A 24,007-nucleotide genomic window follows, 5' to 3' on the forward strand; every position below is an offset into this window, starting at 1 on the left:
TTATCTTCATTCCACAAGATTTATTTTTTATCCTCATTTCAACAAATTTCACCAATTATGTAATTACAATCAAAATGTTCACATCATTTCTGTGATACTGTCATTAGTGAGCCAAAGAATTTAAAATCTAAGTGTAATTGTATTTAAAGTGAAAATAGAATATAATTCAATGCAAATAGAATTAAATGGAAAAATAAGAAGTTAAAAATATTTTCGCATTATCCCAGTAATATTTCTTCTAAAATATTCATAACTGTCTACTAAAATTAAAATTCAAGTTTTGCCTCTTGTCTAAGATGAATTAACAAGGACTGGATAAACCTTCCTACCTGAAGCAAAAAATATACATTAAAAATTGGTTTTTTAGATACTGGACCGGAGGTAGATCAAGAGTAGTGATTCTGGAGAGGTGAAAAACAGGAGGTGATGCTGCACTTGCCCCAGCCTACTGCCAGGAGAGACGCTGGGAGGAGGATGTGGGGCTGGGCAGGGTACCAGGGGAGGAGGGTCGAGTGTCAAGGAGAACAAGGCAGCAAAATTCTCACCTTATAGGGCTTTAGAGATGGCAGTGTCACAGACAGAGATGCCCAGCGATGCTTCTCCTTCATTTAGCTCAAATGTGAGGAAGCTACGTGAGTCTCAGAAAGGAATCATCCAAAAAAAGGATGAAAGGTAATAGATCCTGGTATTCACACATGCCTGAGAACAGTGCTTTTTCCCAACAACCAAAAAAGAAAACCTCAAGGCTGTGGGACACTGGGTGTGGGGAATCTGTTTCCTACAGGGAACTTTCCTTTTTTTTTTTTTTTTTTTTTAAGATTTTATTTTATTTATTCATGAGACACAGAGAGAGAGAGAGAGAGAGAGAGAGAGAGGCAGAGACACAGGCAGAGGGAAAAGCAGGCTCCATGCAGGGAACCCGATGTGGGTCTCAAGCCCAGGACCCTGGGATGATGCTCTGAGCTGAAAGCAGACCCTCAACCACTGAGCCAACCAGGTGTCCTCCACAGGGAAACTTTTGAAGGTGATAAGTCCATTCTTGATAATGGTGATGGTTTCATGAATATATAGATGTATATCTTTCAAAACTTTTCAGGTCGTAGAACTTAAATACATGCACCTATTGTATGTCAATTGTACCTCAGTTTGCCTTGAGATTTACAAAGTCATTAATGCAAATTATTATCAATCAGCATCTGAGTTTTAATTTAAGCTGGAATTAATTATGTTTTAGAAGAATAAAGCTTTTGTATCTATGTCATGGTCAGTGAGAGGCATCAGTTTCATGTTTCATGTATGGCATTGAAGCTCACCTATACATATGCGTTAGGAGAAAACGTAATGGTTTCATCTTACAAAAAGCCCTATGCTAACTCCATACTATGTTACCAGTTACCTACAGAACTATAAACTGGAACAGAAAAGAAGCAGAAGATGGATTCCCCACAGGTCTGGGAAAAGACGGCCCATTATGCAAGGATCCTTGGCATCCCTGCTTTCTGAGAAGGAGCTTTGGCAAGGTCACTAGCTGGTCTCTATAGGTCCTGTGGCCACCCAGACGCCCCTCGTTTGGAGTCAGTATCCTACTTCTACATCAGAGGCTCCCTGGTCTTTGGCTGCCATCAGCTGCTATTTCAAAGCCCTGGGGCTAGTCACTTGGAGAAGCATCCCTATGTCCATAACAGTATTAGTTAGAAGATAGAAGTGCCCAGAGGGGCAGTTCTCCTGTGCTAGTGCCCAAAGCAAGACCCCAGGGAAGGACAGGCATTCAGTTCTCTAATAAACTTATTTGAGGTATGTTTATGATAAGCAGGAGCATCTAAGGCACAAAGCTCTGGGCATGGTCCCTCTTGCTGGGTTAGATGGACATGCAGGCCAGAAGGGCTGGCTGTACTCAGTGCTGAGTCATGTAAGCTCGTCCCTTTCTTTCTTTCTCTCTCTCTCTCTTTCTTTCTCTCTCTCTCTCTCTCTTTCTTTCTTTCTTTCTTTCTTTCTTTCTTCTTTCTTTCTTTCTTCTTTCTTTCTTTCTTTCTTTCTTCTTTCTTTTTTCTTTCTTACTTCTTTCCTTCCTTTTTTAAAGCTATTTCACATAAAAGACTCTCCAAATTTCCCCTGGTTAATGGCCAGGACCTAGGATGAAACTATATTGGATAGAAACAAGTAAATCCTCTTGAGAATAATGAATATTTCCAATGAAAAAATGAGATGGAAGGAGGAAAAGCAGATATTTTTCTGAGTAGTGCATTAACATGGTCTGCATAGAACATTCCTGGTCTCAGTAAGAAGATGATTATATTTTAGCTCATTGCTTAAAATTACCAAAATAATGTGTTTTTCTTTTAAAAAGAGATTTCACAGAGGGTACCAGTTTACGCGGTACCACTAACAGAGATCCTGAGAGATACTCCCTGATTAAAGAAATCCCTGGACCCTCAAAGGAAGGCAATTATGCAGATTTATGTAAATGAAATGCAAATCACCTTGTAAATAAAGTGTGCAAGGGATGAGAGCAATGCTCCCAAGCTGTGACTTGTCAGTCTAAAGCTGTTTAGTGGAAAAGGATGCAAACCCCGATTCAAACAAAAGCTGAATTATGGAGGCTAAACCTTACCTCCTACATCTCTTTTGGAAATAATTGGATTTGGGTTGGATAAGTAGTTATTCTGGCTAACAAGATCGAAACGTCTCTGGTTAACTTGAATACTAAGCGGTATAGATTGCTTAGCATGGCATTATGTTTTTAGGCATAGCTTTGGAATGGTGGTAATGAGTCTCCAATCCCTTTTCTGCCAGTCATTGGCTGTCAACCCTGCAATTTTTCTTGTCCTTCCTTGGGGCTCAGATTTCCTGTTTATATTATTGTAGAGACGATGAAATGGTTCATCTGTGAAGCAGCAAGCCCGGGCCTTGTGCCACACCAAGTGCTCTATTCTTGGTCACAGCTCTTACTTATTTACTTCTTTTTAAAATAAATGTATTCAAAACAATCTATTGACTGTATCTGTTGGTTGTACAACTATACATAAGAAATAAAAACTGTAAATAAAAGTAAAAGGCGCTTACAGACCATCAGAACCTCTGAAGAAATCTTCACAAATACAAAACAGAGAGAATTGGGTTCCAAAACCAGAAGGAGGCAGAAAAAAAAACAGAGCTGCAAACCCAGAAGCAAGTGGCTCCCAAACAGCAAACATACAAAATCACACATAAATCAGTTGAGCCCATCATATTGTTTATTTCTCCTCCTCAATTGGCTCTTCTTGATTCCTGTGCTTCCTCCAGATGAAACTATGGACATGAAAGGTGGGTGGCCAACCTGGGTGTGTGATGAGTGACATCTCCTGAGAACCAGGGCTTCAGGTGGCTCCACTCTTCTATCACACCTGAGGAGTAAGCACCATAAAAAAGACTCTGTTAAGCAAAGACATACTTTCTTGAGTCCAGAGTCACCCATCCTTTGTTCCAACTGCAGCTTGTCAGGAAAAAAGATGGTCCCATTATAGAAGCAACACGCACAGCTCCTTTCCCTCCAGTAAGCTAATTAGTATTCCATTTACAAATATGAATCAACAGTCAAGGACCAGCAGGCATAAGAAGAAAGCAAAGAGCCTGGAGAAATGGGCCAACAGACCCTAGAGGAAACAAAGATAATTAAAGTTTCTAAGAGAGTTTAAGCATATTTTAATTAGTGTCCTAAAAAATACTCAGTTTATAAGATATCCATAACAATGGATTGACCAGAGTGATTCTGGTCCCACTGCTCCCTATGTCAAGAGACAGGAGGCAATGTCTGAGGCCCTTTATTCCTATCGATCTCTAGCAGCTAGAAGCCAGTAATGCAGGACAGCCATAGGTATGTAATGAAGGATGGAAAGGTAAACATTTTGATTACATGGAACTAAAGGCCAAGCCAGTGATAGTGATTCTGATAATAAAAACAAAGTAAATCTCTAATAATGCAGATTTGAAGAATGAAGATATTAAAAATAGGAGAAGGAAAAATGCTGTCATTCATGAAAGCAAGATCCAAGGACCTAATGGATCCAAGCAAGATCCATTAATGGGTCTCAGATCCATTAATAAGTACACGAGCATCAACCACTGAGGAGAACCATTGCTTTCCAGAGTTTACATTTGAAGTTTACATTTGAAGTGTGTCTAGCTTAGTTGATAAATACAACTCGTATTTACAAAAATCCTTCTGAAACTAAAAATCTATTATGATGTTGAAAAAAAGAAAATCCCCAAAGGAGCCAAATGTGGAGGAGATAGCACAGGGTTAGGTGCACTTGACTTTCCCAGAAATTCAAACAAAAAGGATGTCAGACAAAGGGCGATGCTTTTAAAACTATGAGAGAAAATTAGAACTACATTCAGTAATCAACCTAATAAATTCTGAGGACAAATTAAATCTTAGACATGCAAGATAGAAAAGTTATTACATAGAAAGCAAATATATTTTTTGAATAATAACTAAAATTGTCTTTCTAAAATCTGAAAATATAAATATCACAAAATACTGAAAATAACATTTTTTTATTAATTAACAATTAGGTAATATTTTTCCTACAGTTTTTGGATGCATACTAAATGATTGGCTTGTTTCTATTAAGACTTAATATGGGGCACTCCAGGTGGCTCAGCAATTTAGCGCCATCTTCAGCCCAGGGCGTGATCCTGGAGACCTGGGATGGAGTCCTACGTTGGGCTCCCTGCATGGAGCCTGCTTTTTCCTCTGCCTGTGTCTCTGCCTCTCTCTCTCTCCCAATCTCTCTAATAAATAAATAAAATATTAAAAAAAGACTTATTATGAAGCTGAGTATTTAAAATTGAGTCAAGACAGATAGATTAGGCAATTTAAGAGCCATAGAACCCAAAAGTAGATTTGCATGTAGACACTTGATGTATGCGGGTGGCACTGCAGAGCAGAGAGAAATAGACCATCTTCTCAGTAAATGATTGGGATCAGCTAGCTAGCTATAGAAAAGATAAATCTTAACCTCTCCTTCATGCATATTTAAAAACTAAAGTATAGGTGCCTTCAGGATTTAAAGGTAAAAGATGAAATAATAAAAGCGTTTTGAAAATAGATCTTTATAACTTGAGGATAGGGAAAGTTTTCTTAAACAAGTCCCCAGAAACACTAACCACAAAAAAGAAAGAGTGGACAAATAGAAGTCTTCTTAAAATTAATGTTTTCTATTCATTAAAAAGAAATACAAAAACAAATGAAAAAATAAGCCACAAAGTGGGAAAAGTGTTGGCAACACATATAACAATAGAAGGCTCATAATCAGAATGCAAAATTACCTCCTAGTACTCTCGAAGAAAATGTCAGTGTCCAAGAGAAGAAAATTGAATAGGTGATTCCTAAGAGACTATTTGAAGGGCTAATCAGCATACACAAAGGCACTACATTTCATTAATATACAAGGAATGCTAACTAAAATTTAAAATGCAAAAAGAAAAAAAAAGTTGCAAAAAGATGCCAGTGCAAACCCTTCAGAGTATTTGAAACTAAAGATTAAAAACACTCAGTGCAAAAAAAAAAACACTCAGTGCTGGTGACAATATGGGGTGACTTCATGCACTACTGGTGGGAACATTAATTGGAAAATTAGTTTATATTCTAAAGGTAAAAGTAAATACATCTATGTGCCAGAAATTTCACTTCCAATTCTGCACACAATGGAAATGCTCCCACAGCAAGACACACGAATGAAGTTCATAGCAACCTTATTCACATGGCCAAAAATTGAAATCAAAACAATTCCTTCCAAAAATAGATTCAGCCAATACACTTTTATTATTAAAATATGTACAATTGAATACAATCTTTCATTCCAAAAATTTTAGATCAATATTTTTTTATCCTTTGCAGATTTTTTTTACCGGGTCTTCAACAGTTACCGGGAACAATTTATTTCTCTCACTTGGAATATAATTTATCTGACCCTACATTTGGCTTCCTTCTGAAAGACCCTAAAATCTTTGACCCACTGCTCATGATGTCTTTTCTGGGGTTCTTTCATCCCTGTGACTTGCGCTGAATGTTAAGTAGAAAGCTATGTTCTCAGGTCTTTAGCATTTGTTGCCATCCTCCATTCTACTTTTCTAAGTTGTTCTTGTGCATTGAATTTGTGAGAATGCAAATAATTTCAGGGTGCCTGGGTGGCTCAGTTTGTTAAGCAGCCAACTTGATTTTGGCTCAGGTCATGATCTCAGGGTCATGAGATTGAGCCCCATGTCAGGCTTCAGGCTGGTTATGGAGCCTGCCTAAGGTCTTCCTCTCCCTTTCTCTCTCAAAAAAAAAAAAAAAAAAAAAAAAAAAAGAGAGAGAGAGAGAGAAAGGAAAAAGGAAAAAAAAAGAATGCAAATAATTTCTTCTCTTTCTTGATTATCTTGATTATTTCTTGTAATCTTTTTTACTATTTTTTTTTTAAGGCTGATTTGGGATCAACATATGCTTTTTTAAAAAAAGGTTTTCACTTATTTCCTAACTTATATCTTTTAAGCTAGATATTCAGAATATCACTTTTGAAAGCCTCCTAGTGTTTTGACACATACACAACTGAAAATTGTAAGATTGTTTTTGTTTTCTAAGACTTTTTGAAAGCTGTCTCCTTGAAGTGTGAGGGGAGGGTCACAGGCTTCCTTCCAGACTACTCTGCATTTCCCCCTAATTCTGTCCACTTCCAGCTCTTTTTTTTTTTTTTTTGTCCTGCCTCTACATTTCCAGTAAAGAAACTGCTGCTGCTATTGCTGCTTCTCCTTCTGCTTTTGTTAGTAAACAGAAAAATAGAATGTGTTAGCTTCTGAACAACAGATTTCCAGTAGCTGCCCCCACTCCCAGTTCTTTCCGTGGTAAGTTAAAGCCCTCTCCTGCTTGCCATGCATCTAGTTTTGTAAAGAAACTCAATCATTGTTCAAAAGCAGGTGACCTTTTGAAGCTATGCTCTATCGTAAAAGACAACGTGTGTTAACCTTTTGAGGTTCCTGAATTAGGAAATGTGGACAGATTTGTCAGTTATGAAAAGCTGAGCCATGGGAAGTCAAGTCCACATACAAGGTAAAGTTAAGATTTGGGATGGTTGTCTTTCCTTTCTATGCAAAGCAAACCGACATGGGTAGCTCCCATGACACCTTCCTTCCAATCATAATGAGGTTTGGCAAAAGAGTCGTGAATTTTAGTACTCATCTTTACGTCTTTTCTCCTGTTCTCTCCTGCTCCTTCTCCCTACCCACTCTGTCACTGTGTTCCAATAACAACTCCTGCCTTTCCCTTCAGATCTGAGAGGAGGAGGAGTAATGGGCCAGAGTTGTTAATGATCCATTATACAAATGTTCTCTCATGATTTTCCTATGGCCTGCCACAACTATGTTACTGAACTTCTCTTTAGACACCCATTGCGAGTGCCAGTTTGAGGGCCATCTGCTTCCTCTTGGATCCTGACTTATTTTATGAGGGGAAACAGAAAAAATAAAGTATACGGACTGCTAAAGTTAGTGACTATCATGAAGTAAAATAACAAAACTAGAGAGTGCTGATCTTGACAGATTATGTTGTCTCCCTAAAAGACACACAAATCATGTTAATATTCTTCCTTTAAAAATAACCCTTATATGTTACTTGGCTAATTAATGGCATTGTCAGGCCTAGAAATCAAATCTACTGATTTGGCTCACAGCTTTTTAAATTTATGTATATATATAAAATTTTACATATATGTATATATGCATATATATATGCAAATACATATGCTTTATCTTCTTTTTGAGATACCTCACCTAAGTCACTTGAGATTTTTCACAATATATATGTGCAATGCAATGGGCATATCCAGATACTTGTCATTTTCCTACGGACTAGAGCTTCTCTTTAGAAGTTGCATAGGAGAATAGGAGATTTTCCTTTTTTTTTTTTAAGATTTTTTATTTATTTATTTATTTATTTATTTATTATTTATTTATTTATTTATTTATTTATGATAGACATAGAGATAGAGAGAGACAGAGACACAAGAGGAGGGAGAGCATAGGAGATTTTCAAGCACCTTTATTCTGTTCAATTATTCAGATGATGCCACTATTCCAAATATGAGAACAGTAGACATGTAAAATTCTGTAGAATTCTGAGAGTCCAAAAACCTGTGTTAGCTATCAGGTAAGTAAAAATAGCTTAAAAATCATGGTACTTCTAAACCATTTCAAATTTAACAGAATTCCCCAACTCTTATGGACACCTGCCAAGTTATTAAATTATTTTCTAAACCATGTCTAATCTAGGGTTCCTTGTGAAGGAAAAACCAAGACTCAATTCCTTTCATTAGAAATATCCACTTTGCACCCTTGTGAACAATGGGTTTTACTCTTCAGATGTAGCAGACATGTTTGCTTGACTCTCCAAGATTGTTTTATGCTAACATCAGTTTTTATTTAATATAAAAATATGTTCCATGTGAAACATAAAATAAGTCAATCCAACAATAGCTTTGGCTGACACATGCTATAAAACATAGTTGATGACATACAGTCATGTCTTGTGTCATAAAGCAGGTTTTATAGCATTATCTCTCACTAGCACCCGTGTAAAGAAGAAAAATGATAGCCAAATAGAAGAGAAGCTAACTTTTTTTTTTTTTTTTAATGTACAAATCTAGTTGTTTCTATAAATCCAACTTTGGAATGTGTCCCCTAAGTATTGAAGCAATAAGTTTATCTGCAGACACTTTTGCTGTAGTGGTTTAAATAAATTTGCTCAGTAAATTATATTGTTACTGGCGTAAGAACACCCTACTAGTCCTACTACTGTTGTTCTTATCATATACTATGACATCACCCCCATCGACATCACTACATGATTGTGTTCTTTATGTCTGTCTTAGGTATCATTTTTCATTCTCCTATTTTTCATTTTTTATTATTTCATTAGGATAGCAATATCCTATTGAAATAATCATATCCTAATCCTCTTGGACTCTTGAGTGAAAATTAATGATAACGGAATAACTTTGGAAAGCATTAATGAATATAGTCTTATTTGTAATTTTATTTCGTTAAGTCTCTAGCAAAGTTCAGAATAATGTTTAGAAAGAAGAAAAGCATATCTCTCTGACCTCCTGTATCAATATTCAATTGATCATTGGCTACATTAGAGCATTTCATTGGTGAGACAACCAACTTTGTGGTAATAATAAAGATCTAAGTCAAATCATTTTTTCCTTTAAAAAATTGTTTAAAATAATAGGATAACCCTATTAAATTCCTGCGATAATGACATTCATTTTTTAAAGAAAGGTCCATATCTATCTTCTATCATCTATCTATCTTTATCTCCATTTTTTAAAATATTTTATTTATTTGAGAGAGAAAGAGAGCATGAGGAGGGGAAGGGGAAGAGGAAAAGCAAGCTCCTCATTGAGCAGGGAGCCCCACATGGGGCTCAGTTTCACAAACCTGGGATTATGACCTGAGCTGAAGGCAGATGCTTAACTGGCTGAGCCACCCAGGTGTCCTATCTTGATTTTTTTTTTTTAAGCTTAACATTCAACATTCTTTTCAGTGTTTGAAATAGAACCAACCAGAAAGAGCACAATTTATTGAGATGTATCTTATATTCTACAACATGAGAATCAAGATTCTATATAAATAGGATTATGTAAATTTCTTGATAAGAATTTTGATAAACTGCAATTTGAGAAATTCTGGTAAAATTGACCTACTTAGAAAACTATTGAAGATCAACAAAAAAATTATCAGGGATTTCCACAGAAAAGAATTGAGAAGAAGTTCAGGAGCTGTGATCAAGATTAGCAATGTCCATCAATTACTGAAAGTAAATATATTTTTAAATGTTAAAATATCTCATGTTTCATAAGACTATGTGAGTATTTTTACAATATAAAGACATAAAAAAGATATAACTTGTTCAGAAACGTCACTCCAATAAAAAACATGAGCCAGAGGGGCTTCTGACTGGCTCAGCTGGTAGAGCATGTAAATCTTGATCTCAGGGTCGTGAGCTCAAGCCCCATGTTGGGCATGTAGCATACTTAAAACAAAACCCACAAATCACAAAATTTTATATCAAAATCTATGTACATATATGGAAATGTGAGACCTAATGAGTGTAAAAAGGCAGTCTAGCTGCTGGGGGTGGGCACCTATGTCAGCAGGGAGCTTGGAAAACACAAATCACTTCCCCAACCCTGGGTCTCTGATTCAATAGTCTTGAAGAGGACACACTAAATGCTGTCACCATATAAAAGCCAACTTGGTTGGTCTGCACCTAACTTTCTTGGTTCTAATTTTCACAAGTGGGATCACTTACACTTTCTTGGCTACTCAGTGCTGCTTGAGGGCCTGGAACCAATTTTACTTTATATATAACATGACAGGGTGTGTGGATATTTATGGCTGTGGTTAAACACAGTGGCTTGAACTCATGTTTATGTCTGTGAACTCCCAGAACTTCACTGGAAGGAATAAAAGTGTTAAACCTTGAAGGAAAAGAAATACCTATGAAGATTACAGCCCAGACATCAATGCAATTTGGAGGACAGTAAAGTGGATGGAAGATAGCAATCATCTTAGAAAATATAGGAAAGTGAAACCTAAGGGCAGGTCATGGGGAAAGGCAGCAGGGAGCTCACTTGCAGAGTGTCAGCAAACCTCACGAAAGGGAGGAGCCAAATACATGTAAAGGTTGAGGTTGCTGATTTATCCCTTACTAAAGGCATATTGTCTGCGGGAGGGAATGTTAGGTTCCCTGACAGTTCATAAGCAGCCAGATATCCTTCCTCTCTCCACACTGATGGAAAAGGGGACAGGACTTTGCTGGGAATTTGAATTAGGTTGGGTCTTGAGCACACCAGACACAAAGGCAATTAAGAACAAAGGTGAGCTTCTGCATAATAAATGATGATAACTCCAGCCTTCCTCGTACTTGTCTCTTAGGATAGTGGAAGCCAGAACTACAGTCTCCAGAAAGCATCATGGAAGATTCTTCTCTAGTTAAGTAATTGTTTCAAAAGAAATTTCTTAAAAATACTAATAATTTTTAGTTTCCTCTACATAACAACTTTGGCTATTCCTCACCACACTATGGTGAGGACTAGTGTTTGGCCAATCCAGCTATGCACACACTTCCCTGTGTGCTTCTTAGCATTTTTTCCCACAACATCAAAGAACACGCAGTGATCATCACAGTAGGAAAACACTTCTTCTATAAAGACAGGGGCCAAAATAAACAACGTGAACACAAAGCACCCAGGGCAAGCAGAAAAAAGCAAAAAGCTTTAAAAAAAGAAAAGAAAAAGAACTATTAAAACCATCAGTAACATATTTCATCCATAAAACAAGATGTCATTAAAAGAAAATATAAAAGAAATCCCATATAATATAAAAAGAGAGATTGATAATCAAAAATATGACTGCAGGAATTAAAAATGTGCTGGAAAGAAAACTAAAGAAAATCTAATAGAATTTGACCATGAAAAAGATAGAAAGCCAACTAAAGATGTGAGATAAACTCTATTCAGGAGATTAAATATCTAATGATGTGAGTGCTGTAAGAGAGAGGAAGCAAAAAGAGCAAGAAGGAAGCTGTCAAAGAAATAATAGAGGAAAACTGATTGTGACCGAAAAATAAGAGTACAGATTGATGGGATCAATCATGTTTCATATAAATAATAAGGAAAGGACAAATCAAGGAATTACAGGAAGAGGAAAAGAAACCATCTTCTCCAGAAAAAGCAAAGTAAGATTCCTGGGCGGCCTCAAGCAGCCATTAGAGATTAGTGAGCCCAACAATCCTCAGCTGCTCACAGGCAGATGCTGCGCAACAGGAGGAATGGGGCTATTGTGCCCTGGACTTATCACAGGAAGTCACAGAATAAAAAAAAAAAAAAAAAAGGCAAGAATACTGAAGAGGTTTAGGAAATCATGAAGTTGTGTACAGAAGATTATTATTTCAGAAAGGCATTAGGAGGTACTGAATGAAGCTCAGGAAGGTAAGGCCTGAAATGGTGAAGATTTGGGGGAGCAAATGTGCCTGATATGATGACCTGAGAATGGTTGCAAGACTAGCATATCTTTTAGAAAATTTTATTTAAAAATAAACAAATAAAAAAGCAGCATTCACACTGCACCACAGCACAATGAATTTCAGGGCATCAGGATTTTGTTTTAATCCTAAAATCTTCTAGAGAGAAGAAAAAAGAAAAATCCAATAGAGAAGGTAGCTAATTTGATTGACATTAGGTTTTTTTGATGGAAATGCTGGAAGCCAGAAAACCATGGAGTGAAGCCCTCAAAATAATGAGGAAAAATGAATTCCAATTAAGATATCCATTACTGTCTAAACTTTATACTGAATGAAGACATTGCAGACCTACACAGATCTCCAAATGTGAATCTCATGAACAATTTTTCAGAAGCCAGTCAAGGATGCTTACCTTCACTCTCCAGACTTATACCCCTGAAGGTCTCTTTTGTCAGGAGAGAAAGAGAAGGAATCTAATTGAGGAGACTTGGAGTCCCGGAGCAGAATGATGGGAATGGGAAGTTTTAGGAGAACAGCAGGGCAGTAGATTAGGGAGTGCTCAGGGAAGCCTAATATAAATGGATGGTTGGTTCCAGGAAAAAAAAAAAAAAAATCAGCCAATTGATTGCTTAAATTATTTGAAAATATTTAAATGCATTCACTGTTTCTTCACTGCTAATATAAGAACATAATAATTTAAGTAATGGAAAAATATGGCAGTATTAGCTTCCGGTCAGGAATATACAAAAAGGAAATGTAATTATGGCGAATTATTTGGCATAGCTGCAAAAAATATTAAGATAGTCATAATATAACCACTGACTGAGCAGCAGCAACACAAATATCATATGATTCTGTAGGAGTAGAGGGAAAGAAACTGTGTTGTAGGTTTGCATGTGTATAAAAGAGTTTAAAACTTTAACTTCCCTATCAGAAAGACAATGGAACACATTAAAACTTAAAGAAAAAAGTGGTTCTAGAGTTATAGAGAAATACAGACATACATAGCCAAAAAAAAAAAAAAAAAAAAAAAGTTTAAAGTAACTGGAAAAGATTACCTCTAGTGAGCAGAAAATAATATTAAGAAGGAAAAGGACAGGGAACAAAGTTTTTTAGGAAACATAGTATAATTTGACATTGCAGATTTGTCTATTTAGTATATTAAATTTTATATCTGATTTATATTTTTATCCTAAAATAAATTAGGGACAAAATAAAGGACAGCTGAATTATAATGAAAATCATTTAACCCTTCTTTATAATAATTTTATGTGAAATTTAAATGAATCAAACTTATTTCGGGGCTCTTTCCCAAACCATTAACGTCATTTCCAGAGTAAAAGAGAGTGAAATATAATTCCTTTAACTTTCTAGAAATGTAAATCCACCTAAAACCTAAGTATGTTAAATGGCCATGTCATTACAACAAGGAAGCTTGTTATTAATCATAAGACCGGGCTTCTGCAGTTATGAGAAATGAACTCGTTCTCCATGAGCAATTATTAACTGTTAAATCCTGGATGGCAGCTGCAAGACAGACAATGTGGGTGCCGTAAATAGAACAATTCTATGATTTTTCATTTAACCTCTGAGCAGCTTATCTCCTGTGATCAACTGCCTATGGAAAAGACCAGGCTAAGAATTTCATTTAAAATAAATGGCATCTTACCAGATGGCTTTCATTGCAAATAATCTAACAGCAAGACACAGAATTCATTAGTGTTGAGAAAAAAGTCATGATGAAGAAAAAACAGAGAAAAGATGGGCAAACTAAATGACGTAAAGTCACATGAATAAAGATAAATATTTTTAAACTATTATACCTTAATTTCTCCCATATTTTCTTATTGCTCTTGCAAAGATTTAATACCAGGAGAGGAGAAAAAAAAGGGGTCGTGCAGAAAATGGCTAAAGATAGAGATAATTTTATACATGGTATGACTTATCTTTGTATTTTGGACATTCAAGCATTCATCTGAAAAATTTTCTAATACATACTATAGATGACCATCAGTAATAAGATTATGCAGTCAGGAGAAGTTTTATTTATTTTTATTTATTTATTTTTTTCAGGAGAAGTTTTAATAGAATATTTGGTAAATTAGATGCAATTATTTTCATATTTTTTAATTTGTAACTTGAAAGTATTTCATATTTTCAATATTGCCTACTCAAGGTCGATTAATTGTAATTATCCATATGTGGGCAGAGTATTTTGATGTGTCTCTATACCAGTGAAATCTCTGTACAAAATTACAGGGAATATTACTAAATTCGTTTCTCTATCGTTAGATTTAGCTCGATCAAATGTATTCACAAAGGTATAAATCTATGCTTTTTTTCTCTTTTAAAAAAAATAGATATGGCTTTCTGTGTATAATTCAAACCTAGATTTCTGGGTCTAATCCACAAAGTAACATACCAAAAAAAAAAAAAAAAAAACGCAAACAGAAATACCCTGAATCGTGGGAGGTGGTAATAGTTAGGGAAGCCTAATGAAGTCGTATTGTTTTAATAGCATCCTGGGGAATGTATAGATTTAATAAGCAAGGAGGAAGGGGGTTATTTGAGGTAGACAGGCAAAAAGATGTGAATCCGGAAATTCACATTTAGATCAGGAAAACATGAGTTTTGTTGAGAACATGAATGGACTTAGATGTGTTGGAGGAAATGATTACTACTGGGAATAAATACATCTGAAAAAGAAAGAGGGATGTTGAAGGGGCCCTGAAGATTTTCTAGCAGATGCTCTCACAGAGAAATGGAATCTACACTCGGACTTCGTCTTGTGAGGCCGATCCCTCCTTCATCTTTCCCCTCTGAGCACTTGGTCAGCAAGTACAAATATTCCTTGAGTATCTTTCTTTTAATTATATAAACATCTTATTTTAATCTAACAGTTTAAGGAAAAAGAGGATTAGGGGCACCTGGGTGGCTCAGTCAGTTAAGCATCTGCCTTCCGCTCAGGTCATGATCCCCGGTCCTGGGATCGAGCCCCACGTTGGGCTCCCTGCTCAGTGGGCCTCTGCATCTCCCTCTGCCTCTGCCCCTCCCCCTGCCTGTGCTCTCTCTCTCTCTCTCTCTCTCTCATTCTCCCTTGTCTATAATAGATAAAAGAAGTAAAAGAATAAAAGAAGATTAATTGACAAGAATAGAATACATAACAAGTGCACTTAATAAAATGGAAATCTTCAGGATACGGATCTGGATCCACAGCCTCAGAAATAATGCTATGAACAGTAGCCTTAACTATCCCATCTTTTTTGTTTGTTTGTTTTGTTTTGTTTTTACTGAAATATGGATGACATTTTCAGATATCTGTGTCGTTTTATCATCCCTGATATGTATTACTTTCTGTTTGGCTTCAAAATTCTGCACAGGCTTTTTTTTTTTTTTTTTTCAACTGGCCACATATTTACTAAAGACCAATTATTTCAATTTCTGAGGGTTTTCAAACTTTGTTTTAAGACATTCTCAAAGGTCAGATTTTATAATATAGAAAACTTTAAGGGATGCCTGGGTGGCTCAGGGGTTGAGTGTCTGCCTTCAGCTCAGGGCATGATCCCCGGGGTCCTGGGATTGAGTCCCACATTGGGCTCCCTGCGTGGAGCCTGCTTCTCCCTCTGCCTATGTCTCTGCCTCTTCCTCTGTGTTTCTCAAGAATTAATAAATACAATCTTAAAAAAAAATTAGGTTTTCTTCGTAGTTTTATTGAAGTATAATTAAACTAAAATTACATATATTTAAAGTACACAATATGATGGTTTGATATATACATAATTCAGTGTCACTGTGATTAAACTAATTAATGTATCCATCACCTCACATACCTCTTAACTTTTCTTTTTTTTTCCTTTTGGTGTGGTGGGACCATATACTTTCTGGCAAATTTCAAATATATAATATAGCATTACTAGCTATAGTCACCAGGCTATACATTAGACCTTAGGTCATATTCATCTGAAAGGTTTGTAATCTTTGGCCATCATGGTCTAGCGTATGGTACTTGTCTTTCTCTGTATGATTTATTTCACTTAAAATAATATCTTTCAGGCTCTTACATGTTTTCACAAATGTTAGGATTGCCCACTTTTTTATGGCTGAATAGTAATATATATATATAATAGTCACCATAATATTATGTATTATAGTCACCATATAATATATATATATTATAGTCACCACAATATCACTAAATATATACTGTATATATATATAAATATATAATAAATTTATATTCCACATTTTCTTTATCCATTCGCAGACACTTAGATGGTTTCCATATTTTGGCTATTGTGAATACTGCTACGGTGAACGTGAGGATAATGTTTCTTAGAATACCAATTTTACTTCCTTTAGCTATATGCTCATTAGTGGGATTGCTGAGTCACCTGGTAGTTTTGTCTTTAATTTTTTGAGAAACCTCCACACTATTTTCCAAAATGACTGTACTAATTTACACTTTCACCAACAGTGTACAGTTTCCAATAGTGTCCCTTTTCTTCATACTCTCACCAAAATTTGTTGTCTCTCGTCTTTTTTTATAAGAACTATTGTAAGAGGTGTGAGGTGATACTTCACTGGGGTTTTGATTTGCATTTCCATGATGATGAGTGATGTTGAGCAATGTTTCATTTACCGGTTGGTCATTTGTATGTTTTCTTTGCATAAATGTCCTTTCAAGTCCTTTGCCCATTTTTTAATTAGGCGGTTATCATTATTGTTGTTGTTGTTTGCTAGCAAGTGATATCCTTGAATATTTGGAAAATTGACCTCCTATTGGATATGTGGTTTGCAAATATTTTTGCTCAACCACAGGTTGCCATTTCATTTTGTTGATGGCCTCCCTTGATTACAGAAGCTTTTCGATGTACTCCACTTGTTTATTGTTGCTTTTGTTGCTTGCTCTTTTTGTATCATACTCAAAATAATTGGTAAGACCTAAGTCAAGGACATTTTACCCTTATTTTCCTTAAAGGAACTTTATAATTTCAGGTGTTAAGTTTAATTCTTTAAGTCTTCAAATTATTTGAAATTTATTTATTTATTTAGTTAGTTAGTTAGTTAGTTTATTTTTTTATTTTAATTTTTTTAAAAATTTTTATTTATTTATGATAGTCACAGATTGAGAGAGAGAGAGAGAGGCAGAGACATAGGCAGAGGGAGAAGCAGGCTCCATGCACCGGGAGCCCGATGTGGGATTCAATCCCGGGTCTCCAGGATCGCGCCCTGGGCCAAAGGCAGGTGCCAAACCGCTGCGCCACCCAGGGATCCGGAAATTGATTTTTGTTTTTTAAATTGATTTTTGTATATTGTGTAAGAGTCCAACTTATGCATGTGGGTATCCAGTTTTCCCAAAACACCATTTATTAAAGAGATTGTCCTTTTTGCATTGTGTATTCTCTGCATCCTGCCATAGATTAGTTGATTGTATGTGCAAGGGTTTATTCTGGGCCCTCTATTCTATTCTTTTGATCTGTCTGTTTTTTTGCCAATACCATACTGTTTAATTACTATAGCTTTGCAGTATAGCATGAAATCAGGAACTGTGATACCTGCAGTTTTGCTCTTCTTTCTCTAGATTGTTTTGGCTATTTGAAGTCTTTTGTAATTCCATATGAAATATGTGATTGTTTCTGAATTAAATTTTGCTTCTGTGCATAATGTCTTTGGAATTTTGACAAGGATTGCAATCAGTCTGTTGATTGCCTTGAGTAGTATGGACATTTAGATAATATTAGTCCTTCCAATGCAAGAACATGAAGTGTCTTTCCATTTACTTGTGACTTCAATTTCTTTTTTGAAAGATTTAATTAATTAATTTATTTATTTGAGAAAGAGAGTGAGAGGGAGAGTGTGTGCAAGAGCACACTAGTTGAAGAAGAGGCAGAGGAAGGGAGAGAAGCAGACTCCCCACTGAGCAGGGAGGCCTGAGGCAGGGCTCCCAGGGCCCTGAGATCATGACCTGAGTCGAACACAGATGCTTAACTGACTGAGCCACCCAAGTGCCATTTCAATTTCTTTCACTAATGTCTTACAGCTTTTGGTATATAGATCTTTCACCTCCTTGGTGAAATATATATATATATATTTTTTTTTATTTTATTTTTTTAAGTATGTTATTGTTTTTGATGATATTGTAAATGGGATTATTTTCTTAATTTCTTTTTCTAATAGTTTATTGTTCGTGTATAGAAATGCAACATTTGTACATACATTTTATATCCAGCAAATTTAATGAATCTGTTAATTATTTCTAATAGCTTCTTGGTGGTCTTTAGTTTCCTATATATAAGATCATTACATGTGCAACAATTTAACTTCTTAATTTCCAGTTTGAACATCCCTTATTTCTTTTTCTTGCCTAATTGCTCTGGCTAGTACTATGTTAAATAAAAGTGGCAAGAGTGAGTACCCTTGTCTTTTTCCTGATATTAGAAGAGGAGCTTTCAGCTGTTTTCCACTGCATATGATGTAAGCTATGGGCTTGTCATATATGGCCATTATTCTGTTGACCTTTTTTTTAAGATTTTATTTATTTATTCATGAGAGACAGAGAGAGAGAGAGGCAGAGACACAGGCAGAGGGAGAAGCAGGCTCTATGAAGAAGCCCTGCATGGGACTTGATCCTGGGACTCAAGGATCATACTCTGGGCCAAAGGCAGGTGCTAAACTACTAACCCACCCAGGGATTCCCCATGTTGACTTTTTATACCTAATTTATTGAGAGTTTCTATAATGAAAAGATGCTGAATTTCTCAAGTACTTTTTCCTTGTATATTGGGATGATTATTATAATGTGGCTCAGAGTCATCTTTGAGTTCATTATTTTCTGGGGATTTTGAGCTTTCTACACCTGGATGTTCATATCTCTCCCAAGATTTGGAAAGTTTTCCACTATTATTTCTTTAAATATACTTTCTGCCTATTTTTTACTCCTTCTGGGGTTCCCATAATTAGAATGTTCATTCACTTGATGGTGCCTTATAATTTATAATTATAAAATGTTCATTCACTTGATGGTGCCCTATAATTTATGTTGGCTTTTTCCCCCTTTTTCATTATTTTTGTTGTTGTTCCTCTGATTAATTTCAAATTATCTATATTAGAGTACACTGATTCTTTCTTCTGCATAATTAAATCTGCCTTTGAAGCTTTCTAATGTGTTTTTCACTCTTGTGGTTGTATTCTTCAGCTCCAAGATTTGTGTTGTTATTATTATGGCTTCTATTTATTAAAGTTTTTGTTTTGTTCCTGTATTGTTTTGCTGATTTCATTTAGTTGTCTATTTATGTTCTCTGACATTTCATTGAGTTTCTTTAAGATGATTATTTCAAATGATTTGTCAGATAATTTGTAGATTTCCTTTTCTTTGGGACCAGTTTCTTGAGCTTTATGTTTCTGGTTGTGTCATATTTGCCTCATTCTTTGTGATCCACATGGTCTTGTATTGCTGTCTGTGCATTTGAAGGGACAAACCCCTAGTCTTTACAGATTGTTTTTGGCAGCTAAAGACCTTCACCTGTTGGTTCTATAAGCTGATAGAATTACCTATGGAAGTGCAATCATGCTGGATTGTCATGCTGAATTGTGAGGCTTTTGCTTGGTCTGCTGTGTGGTTTGTGCCTGGCAGCCTGTTTCCAAGGGCTTGTGTGGGTGCAGATCTTATCTGATCTCTGGCTTGATAAGCCTGCCTCCAGGACTTTATTCAGTAGGATGATGTTGAGACAAGGGCTTGCTTTGGGATACACAGTTGAATGTGCAGTTGGTGGACCTGTTACCAAGTACATAAACAGGGGTGGTTCCTAGGTCCCTGGGAGAAATTCTGCTGGGTCACTAAGGGGGTTCTTGGATTCTGGTCCCTGAACATGGCTGAGAAGTTGGAGAACTGAGTCCCAGGGGCCAATTTCAAGACTAAGGTCTGTAGATATAGATAGGTTTGTCATCCATCAGGCCCATAGTAGGCAGGATTACTCCCTGACTGTGGCTAGGCTAGAAGGACTGGAGCCAAGTTACAAGGCCATGTAGGATAGAAACCTTCTTCCTGCCAACTTCACAGCTATTTTTACATATCCTCCTCCCTCTCAGTTTTGTCATGAAGGTGCATACATTTTACTCGATGATGAATGTAGGATGAGTGCCACAGGAATACACGCAGAATTTTGGCAGCTACCTCAAGACCAACCTCTCTGAGAGTTTCCTGCTGATGGAGATCTGATACATCCCCATCTTGCTAACACTCTGATTCATCAAGGTTACACGTGTTCTAAAAAATCTGAAAAGATTCGCAGCAGCCATGCTCCAGTTTTGAAGTGGAAAAAAAAAAAAGAACACTGTATTGATATTATAAAAATCTAATAGAAACAGAAAGAAGAAAAAAGAAATCTATGCATAGATGAGGGCAATAGTAAGCAGTAAAGGAGACTAAGAGTTACATCAAATCGGGTACTTACAACATCCTACTTTATTAGCTTGGGAAGTCCTGTGGAGACAGCTAGGCTGAGATCCCCACTGAGAGGCCTGGGCACAATGTCCTCCCCTCGGGTGAGACTTCCAACTGACCATCCCCATTTGCTATTTAAATGGCAAATGACAGGGTCTGAAGCTAAACATCTGTTTGCCTACATGCAGTTTGGAGTGAGCTGTATTACTGTTATCACTTCTTTACCTATTAATGGAGCCTGACTAGGTGTGCTTGCCTCCCCTCCCAGATTCCATTCTGGGGAGCCAGCTCAGCTCAGAGCCAGAGGGGATACAAGGCAAAATTTATAGCTCTTGTCATCCAGATCAGAAGAGCCAATTCTGACCTGGAGGCTAATGTCAACTAATCAGGCTCCCAAGGTCACTTATGCAGCAGAAATCTCACAAACAACATTCTTTGGCCTGCCTGTATACATGCAGGTCGGGTAATGGGGTCTGCAGAACACATTACGGAAACCTCCAAACACACAATACACCACGTCCTCCTCATCTGGTCTCATATCAGGACTCCTGCTTCCTCCCTTATGATCTCTTTCTAACTATCTTTCAGTCTAGAGAAATTACCTCTTTCATGTCAGTTTCTTGACCTCCACTCAGCCATACCATAATTTTCCTCTCAGGCTTCACTTTTTTTGTTTGACCCTTTATTGAACAAAAATACTTACTTGATGTTATATGGCAGCCTCTATTTCTTCCAACTCCTTGCTACGGACATCTCTAAGTTTTAGTTTCAGATGCCGGCTGTAACTACACTTGCATTCTCACCACTTAGTGATCTCCACCTGAGAGGTAGGATGTTATCAACTATCATACAAATCTATGTCAATCATGAAAATTGGGGAAATGGGAATCTCCCCCAATGTGAATGTTATTTACTAACCTGTCTGTCTGTGAATAATCTTCTCAAATACCTTTTTCCTGTGTTGTTCTATTGGAAAAGATCTTTATATATCATTATCTTTCGACTTTAAACATTTCACGGATTCTCTGGTGTCTTCACTTTGGTGTGTATGTGGTTGCATGTATCGTCACTGTATTTATGTGACATGTTAACTTTAAAAAAATAGGATATATTTACCATCTTGTTCAAACTTTGAATTACTTTTTTCATCATTTCATAAAACGATGTGGATAAATAAACAAATTTATTTTATAATAAAATTCACAGACCCAGTAACATCTTTAAGGGTTGTCATCTGGGCATTTGTTTCCTTGGTCATTTAAAAGTCACTGATTTACTGATATCTCTTTTTATTGATCATATGTTCTAAATTACACTTTTCAAGAGACTTTTGTTTGGTACATGTATAGTATGGTGTGTGGGGATATATATATATATATCTGATTAATAAAAGTGATCTTTCTTAATTATTTGTTTTTCTCTGTATAAAACATTGTCAATATATCTCTGAGGAAGACAATGCTGAAGTTGTATTTACAATCATATTCATCTCAACTCCAGAACTTTTCACTATATTCAGATATGGCTCTTTGTAAACAAGAAATCTATTTATTAAAAATTAAATCAACTTCCCTCCATAGACACTATGCAGTTATGAAACATGAACAAAAAAGCACAATTTAACTCTTATTTATAAGAGAATGAGAAACAGCAGTGATCATGATTCCGTACTAGTCACTACATTTTTCTGGGCAGAAATAGTAAAGTGTCACTTCCTGGTATAGACAGAATATTGAAGTGCCCAATGCACAGCAAAATTGTGATTTTTTTTTTAATTTATTTATGATAGTCACACAGAGAGAGAGAGAGAGAGAGGCAGAGACACAGGCAGAGGGATAGGCAGGCTCCATGCACCGAGAGCCCGATGTGGGATTTGATCCCGGGTCTCCAGGATCGCGCCCTGGGCCAAAGGCAGGCGCCAAACTACTGTGCCACCCAGGGATCCCAAAATTGTGATTTTTTAGAATGATTTTATTTATTTATTTGAGAGAGAGCACATATTAAGTGTGTGTGTTGGGGGATCAGGATGAGGGACAAGGGGGCAGGGAGGCGAGCAGGGGGGCACAGAAGGAGAAGTAGACGTCCCACTGAGCAGGGAGCCTGACTTGGGGCTCAATCCCAAGATCCCGGGATCATGACCTGAGCCAACGGCAGATGCTTAATGCACTGAGCCACCCTGGTGCCCCCAAATTGTGATTTTTCCCCTACCATTTCCCAACCTGCTAAGAGGTAAAGCGAGGAACAATTTTACCAATTATTTTGCCACTATAAGGATGGCTTAAAAAGATACTAGAGGTTATTTCTCTGCTTATTTCTCTCTCACATAAAGGCACAGAATTATATACTTCAGAACTATGTTGTATCTTTGCTCTATGAATTCTTAAAGAGCCAAGTTTCTTCCAGCTTTCCAGTCTGACATCCTGAGAACATTGTGTTCATTGCCCAGCATAAATCTGTGACATTCACGTTGTGAGCAGCAGGAAGAAAATGGGGAGAAGAAGGAACAAAAGTTGTGAAGCAGTTCTTGATAAAGAAAATGTCCAGAAAAATGCCCAATCCCATTTTCCTTTGTATTGATGAAATAATCATCATCACACCTGGCTTCAAGTAAGTGTGGAAAATAGAGGGAAGCCAGGTGTCCACTTAAAAATTGAAGACTTCCTTATGCTCTCCTATCACTGTATAAAGCTTACAGCAGCTTACATGTGTTATGGGAGTCCATGATTTCTGGCTTTCATTCTTCTTCAAATATCAAACTCACTTTCACCATAATGTTTATCACTTGCTGTTTTCTCTTCCTTAAACACCTACTTCCTCTCTTACCCCTCCATATAGTAGACTATTTGTCTCTAATCATTTTTTTTGTCTCTAATCCTATCTCATATCCAATCACACTAATAAAAACTTTCTTAAAATTATCTCTATTTGTTTCCTATGAAATATCTGAATTTTAATTTTATTTCTGTGTTTGTTTTGTAGCCTGTCTTATTAACTATTTTTCAAGTTCAACAGAAAATAGCAAAAAAATGATAATTCTGGGCTATATGGGTGGTTGAGTGGGTTAAATGATCAATTCTTGATTTCATCTCTGGTCTTGGTCTTGGGGTCATGGGATCGAGCCCAGCTTCAGGTTCTGTGCTCAGGACAGAGTCTGCTTGTCCCTCTCTCTCCCTCTCAACCCCTCCCCCTGCTCATGTGCTTGCTGTCCCTCTCTCTCATAAATAAATAAATAAATAAATAAATAGATAAATAAATAAATACCAGTTTAAAAGTAAAAAGCACAGGACCAGACACATAATTATTGCTCAAAATTATTTGTTGAAGAAACAAATTAAGTGATGTATAAAAACAAGTAAAACAGAAGGGTAATGAAGTGTTTTGTTTACCTCGCTACAAAAAAGTTCCCAAAGACATGGAACTTGGCTGTTTTGTTCATTGTTACATTTCATGTTCTATGATAGTGTCTTGTACATATTAGTGCTCAATAAATAATTAAACCAGAAATAAGTGTGATGCCATTT

The sequence above is a fragment of the Canis lupus genome, chromosome 21, assembly GCF_048164855.1.
Source record: "Canis lupus baileyi chromosome 21, mCanLup2.hap1, whole genome shotgun sequence".
Taxonomy (NCBI): Eukaryota; Metazoa; Chordata; class Mammalia; order Carnivora; family Canidae; genus Canis; species Canis lupus.